The sequence below is a fragment of the Scomber japonicus genome, chromosome 22 (genome assembly GCF_027409825.1).
Source record: "Scomber japonicus isolate fScoJap1 chromosome 22, fScoJap1.pri, whole genome shotgun sequence".
Taxonomy (NCBI): domain Eukaryota; kingdom Metazoa; phylum Chordata; class Actinopteri; order Scombriformes; family Scombridae; genus Scomber; species Scomber japonicus.
In genome coordinates this window covers 23,267,234-23,274,378 of record NC_070599.1, presented here as the reverse complement: position 1 = coordinate 23,274,378, position 7,145 = coordinate 23,267,234, and positions in this window count along the sequence as shown.

Sequence of the window (7,145 nt, the reverse complement as noted above, 5' to 3'; positions counted from 1 at the left end):
TTGCCCAGCCCTAATTGGGGTGACTAGCCAATCTACAAGGCAGATATTCAGCAATTAATATTATGCATGAATCCAGGTGAAGCTACATGAGATGTGGAGTTCCCCAGGCCACAATCCTTTGGTTTCTTTCCTTTAGCATTTCCTTCTTTCTCATGAGCCAAATTATGCAGAGTTTAAGAGCCCATAATTATGCAGGTAACACCTCACTCTATCACCAAGAGACACTCTGTGCTAATCTTGAAAACAAAACAAAAATCAGGCTTAAAATCATCTAAATTGAGTCAACCTTTACCCAACGTCTCAGCCTTACCCTTTGTGATCTGAGTTGACCTTCATAAATGTGGATGCCTGGTCCCTTGTGAGCAGTCACATACGCTGTAAAATGTCAGCCCACGCTGTTAAAAGTGTTGCCTCTGCAGCCTCGCCTTGCCTCGCACCTCTGGGTAAAAAAAAAGAAAAGAAGAAGCAGCACATTTAGACAACGTTTTAGCAATGTATTCTCCACCATCTCCTCGTTAGTGCAAGTGTCATCCTAGACCTACTTATAGGAGCTAAATTAAGTCATTTAGACAGGTACACGCACCTCCTTGGGGGGGAAGGGGAGACTCTTCTTCAGTAGGTGAGTCATGATAGCAGATCTGCAATGGTATCACTATTAAACTCAGCAGAGCAATCCTCAACAGGTCATGGTCCTTAATATCTGCTGGGTTCAAGGCAAGAAAAGCTTTTCTGCCCTTTTCTGTCAACAGAGGAAATAGATGGACAACCAAATCCAGTGAGTCCTTTTGGATGGACTCAGAAAAGCAATAGCATGTCTAAGGAGGTATTTCTAACATTGCTTTCAGGTTGAATTTTGCTTTGAATGTGTATTTTGAAAGAAATAACTGTCAAGGATGTTTCAGGTCTCTACAGTTTTAATCAATGGTTGCATAAAAGGTGGGAAAACTGTGTTCATTGGAGGCAAGGATGATTCAGGTCTCTACAGTTTTAATCAATGGTTGCATAAAAGGTGGTATAACTGTGTTGGGGGTTTGTTTTGAATAGGAAAGCTTAAATACTGTATGTATGAGTCATCCTGTACAACGTCAGATAAATCCAGTGTATTTAAATAGGCCTTTTTCTGAAGCCTTTTATTCCAAAATTAGATCCTCCCTAAAAATAGACTCTTGCAGGAAAGAAGGATGCAAGAAATATTTTGGACTCCACCACCTGACACATTTAACATTTATGAAGCTGAAACACTGACTAACACACTTGAAGCAGCACATATTCTCTCACCATTATAAATATATATATGTGTGTGTGTGTGTGTGTGGGGCATCTTTATTTTCCACTGACCTCTCTGTTTCTCTCTCTCTTTCTGCTGTGTCACCATCTGTGTCCCAAAATGACTCCTATCTCGCAAACAGCACCCATCAGTTCCTCCTCCACCCTGCCAAGGCCCGAAACAGCACGGAGCTGGAACGGACGGTGTTGACACCAGTGGGTGTCACACAATGCTGTGGAGATAGATGGAGCTATGATAGTTGGATTTACGTCATCATTATGAAATGACTGATACTGCTGAATAAATGTCCCTCCGTTTTAAATCAAATTGTTGTAAATGACACCGAAATCTATATATTCACATGTAAATCATTGTGCTGAATGCTTAAAATTGGACTGAAATCACATTTGCAACCAATTTTTATTGCTTGACTTACAGAAATTGGCAGGATTTTCATCTCTTGTGTTGAGATGGCAGACTACTGTTTGGCTATAATAGAGCAATGACATTACTGTTTTCTATAAAATATGGTTTAAAATAAAGCAATTTGATTGGCTTTGTGGGGAACAAGACAGAAATCACCTCCATGAAACCAAAAAATATGAAATATGAACTTCTCTCTTCTGGTTTCTGATATGTAAATATATATATGTTATACCAGTATGGACTGTAAACAAATAATGGAAGCAAATAAGAATATCTTAGCAATTGTATCATTCTGTATGCCAAATATTTTTATTCATTAACAGAAATTCTCAAAAACATCACCTAAATTTGCACCTTTCTTCATAGAAGTGAACAACAATAAATTAATAAACCACTATGAAACACTATTCCCTGAAACTTCTGACTATATGAACCAACACGTTATTTATATTGACTCTTTTTCTTTTCTTTTAATTAAGTTTTTATTATCTTTATGTTATTTTTTTAATGTAGTTTTCCATATTTACACATAAAGAAAAGTAAATGTTTATGTAACTTAAAAGTACACATTACAACTAGAAATTAACACTAGGTGGATCTATATAAAGATTTTAAACATGTGGCACAATGTGTTACAGTTTTAATTGCTTTTGGTTTAAGGAGGATTGAACTGAGTGAATGTATTGTTTGATATCATTGATAAATGCAACACAATATGGTTTCTTACCTGTAAATTTAGTTGTTATGTGTTTTTTCTCCATGAGACCAAACAATATATTCTTCAAAATTAAATTAAAACTTCTATGAATAGTTTCTAATGATAAAAGCTCAAATGTTTTGCCAGAATATCTTCACAAATGGACCAACTGCCAAAATAAATGTGAAATAGTTTCATAATAAAAACTACACTTCATATCAATGTCTCTTTTAACTCTCTTTTAGCAGTGTTGAGGAGTGACCATATTTAGGTGAAAGTGTGGAGCTCATAGATATAAAAATGTTTCTTATAATGGAGCTGAACACTATTATTAGCTGCTAGCCCGGTTAGCATGCTCCATTTAAAGTCTACGGTAAAAAGTGAAGCTAATGCTAATTTCCGCTAGCGATAAACAGGCTTAAAATCACTAAAACAGCATGTACTTACCGGAAAAACAGAACATGCGGCTCTTCAGATGCTCTTATAGTACAACCAGATACTGAGCAACCATTTTTAGGTGACCAAAACAAACTTTAATAAAGTTAAAAACTACACTATGAAATAGCAGCAGTGCCTTCACTCTTTGAATTTGACGTGACGCCATCTTGACAGTTACAACGTAGCCACGCCCACAAAAACATACCCTGATTTGGGGTTGAGCATAGCTCAGCGGGTAGCGCACCCGCCCCATGTGTTGAGGCTATAGTCCTCGTTGCAGGCGATCCCGGTTCGAATCCCGTGCCGAGCGATCTTATCCTGCGTGTCATTCCCCCCTCTCTGCCTCCTGTTTCCTGTCTATCTTCACTGTCCTGAATATTAAAGGCAAAAAAGCCCGAAAAAATATACTTAAAAAAAAAAAAAAAAAAAAAAAAAAAAAACATACCCTGATTTATCGACTATTTTTTACTCCAAATTTGAGTATAATTTAAACAATTATCATTATGCTGTATTAAAGAAGACTCTAAACTAGTGATACAGACCATGAAGTCATTAGGAAAGTGTTTATTGAGATAATGAATCAAGTGAGAAGTAGGGTTATTTTCTCATAGACTTCCATACAATCACTTATTTTTGGAGCCAGTGGAGTCCTCTGATGCCCACTAGAGAAAATACAGGTTTAAGACTTCTTACACTTCACTTTTCAGATACCTGCATGTGTAGCAGACAAAAACATATAGGGTGGATCAGGGTAATGGGGGACACTTTTTTGCAATTCTGCAATATATCAACACCTTATATCATTATGAAATCCCTGTGATGTTTCCTTGTAATAGAAGACATTTTTTTGGATATTGTACATATTCTCATGCCAAATTGTTTTAGAATGTGTAGATTTTTTAATGTGGGACACTAGTTTTTAAAGTTGTTGGGTTAAGAAAATAGTAGCCTGTATGTTCACGTGTATTTTAAACAATATAACTTACACAGTACGCATATACCAGTTAGCTTCAAAATAACTGAATAGAAAAAGAGATCAATGCACATTAGTCAATGTCCCATATTACCCTAATCCACCCTAGTTTAATTGCCGTTGGACTTCATTTGTAAACCATTTAAGCTATAATTGACCACCTTAATTGGTCTTTGGTGCCTTTTATCAAAGATATTAATGTTTCATTTGAGCAACAAGGGGAAATCTCTAAGATAGTGTTAATGATAGGATACTTTTGTATGTTGTTTTCTTCCAATTCTTTATTGAAGCTCATTAAAATGTGGGTTTTAAATATAAAGTTTTTCCTCAATATGTGTTTTAACTATGGACAATTGGGTGGGATGATTATGTCTGGATGTACTCCAGGTTTTATGCTGCTGTAAGTGATGTATTTATTGTATTATGTGAGCTTGTGTGTGTGGGTTTGTTTGTATTGGTTATGCAAATGTACAGTACCTTTGGAGACAATACAGTTCAAGTTGAAGAATACATAAAAAATGCATGACTCATACACAAACATACTGTAGATGTAAAGAAAGGACAGGATATGCACTTTTGTTCACCATTTATTGTCTATAGTTACATGCATACTTGCTTACAGTTGGTTTTTAGTGTGCAATACACAGTTTTATTTTGTTTCATTGTCTAGGTTATAGTACCCCAAATGTATTTTTACTTTACAGGCTGCCTTACCAAAAGTCTATACAACATGACTCATTTCTCACATTTTCAACACATAATAAAGTATTTCATACAAGCCAGTAGCCATAGATACACAAGGTATGGTTGTTTTTGAAATCTCTGCATTTGGTGCTGAGATTATATTAGATTTTATCTCCCAAATTTGAGCGGTTGCAGATAAGAATATTGATCATAAATATTTTGACAGGACCAGTGTTTTACCAGCAAATCAAACAAGAACAGAAAGAGTCAGATTTTACAGTCACAGCTTTACATTCGAGGACTCTTTAAAAGGTCACGAAGTTGTTAGGATTCAAGAATGACAGGTACATTTCAGGGCTGAGTATATCTATGGCTCATGCATAACAATAAACCATAAGATTTCAATCAGACCTGGGTCACCTTTTCTGTTTTGTTTGGAAAAACTAGTGAAATCTGACCCAGGTCTATGACAAATCCACATTCTAGCTGTTCATATGTGCTTTTCTGTTGTTTTTTTTTACCTCAATAATAATAGTCTTGCCACATTCCCCTAAATTCTGTGCCAAACAATCAGGGAGGACAATCAGGAACCAATCACTTCCTCAGCTATAGTGTGTTATATATACATAGAAACAATAAAATCACTACTTTTGAGCCCCTATCCATTTCAAAATCTTGAGTTTTTCCAATAAAAACCATAACTGTAAAAGCCCTGGTGTTGTTGAATCTGTGCAACAACTGAACAGTCTCAAATTCTTTACAAACACCTGCTCTCTTCTTAATTTTAGTAGTTTTGGTGATTTGCATGTCAAAAAAAACATCCAAGTGTCTTGGCTAGAATTTGGGCTAAAATTTGATACTTTGATATTTAGACATATACGTTACATGTAACTTGTTTCACAAGCATTTTAATGTCTACAACTTCATTTGAACTAAACATGGAAATGTAGTTCATTTCTTCTTCTTCTTCTTGATATTCACTTTACAATGGATGAAAACATGGATAATGTCAATCTCAGTTTAATATATGTTGAACAGTGTTACTTCATCTTTTAGCGGGATAACAAATGAATGAATGCGGCATAGAAATGCTGTTCAAATACCGTTTCTTTTGTGATTTTTAAGTGGTGCTTTGGCTCGAGAGTAGTTTAAAAAACCAAAACAGTAATCAACCTTTTAACCTGTTTCTCTGACAACAAGCTCAACAGTTTTTATCTGGTATTGTACCTCAATCCTGGCCTTGAAAGTAGAAAATCCTAAAGTAAAATCAAAGTGAACAACTCACTGCAGCACATTTTAAAAAGAAAAACCACATTATAAAAACACTACAGTCCAATCAGCTCATACTGAGGATTAGCCAAACCTATACTGAAAAGAGATAGATAATATATTGTATATTACTGTTGCAAGTCTCTTACACTTATGTATTTATAGTCCAGGGGCTGCGTTCACAAAGCCTCCACAGACAGCAGTGCTGATCCAGGGTCGCTAAGAGTGAGAAAAAGGTCATATGTAGTAGTGGACGTGACCTTTGACCCCTGGCTCAAGGATGACAAGCTTTGTGAGAGCGGCTCCGGTGTGGTTAAAGTGTGGAAAGCGTTTATATACGACCAATACCACAGCACACAGTCACTGGCTGAAATGTTAGGCGTTCAAGTTATGAATGACTAGAAAAGACCAAAAAAGTAAAATGAAAACATACCAAAAGAAAGAATTGGCAGAAGCTCGCTCGTTTTTAATTCTTCAATGCTGTATTATGGAGGCTGTATGATGAGTAATTACTAAACTCTGACAAGGCTGGTGGCGCTTTGTTTCTCCCAGAGAAGCGTAAACCTGGGTGGGTGGCGTCACAGTTTCAGCTTTCAGCGTATCACAAGTTTTTTAAAAGATATGAATTCAAAAACTACACAAGACTTTATGGGAGTTTTGTCCTTCTGCTCACTGTCCTCAAACTTCTCTCTGTGGATACTTTTGTCTGGAGTACTTGCACAAAGAATTAACGTCACTAATCAGACTTAAAAACTTAAAACACATGATTGGAGCCAGCTATCACAAACTAACTGATGAGGTGTCTGACATTGTTAAAATCTTATGTACATCATTAATGATTGTCAAGTGAGCAGGAAAAGAAGCCTCTATTCTGAATTTTAGAAACACAAATTTAACATATGTAGCCAAAAAACCTACAGATGCGTCCTTTTAAACAACTTTAGAGAAGAGCATTACCTAGAATATGAAGATTTCCAGCAAACCAAACTTTGGCATTGCTTTATAAAAAATATGTGGCTTGTAATTTAATACTTAAAATAGAATCCCAATCATTATAATAAAGTCAAAATCCATTGCAAATCAGAGCTAAATTGTTCACCTTTGGTTTTCACGCTAGAGATCTACTATTTTCACAATGACCATTAAAATCGAGCAAATTAACGACGCAGTTAGCCAACATGCTACACAGAGTTCATTTAGGGTTTGATTCTATTGTAAACTTGGTAAACTTCAGTATTTTTCAACCTGGAACCTGTTTCCCCATATTTTTGTGTCTAAGTCACTAATGGGGACAACAGCTTTTGAAACTGGTCCAGTATTGAGCAAAAGTGCTTCAACTGGAAGCCGCTGAATGGGCTCCAATGTAATCTGAAGGGGCAATTGCACCATGT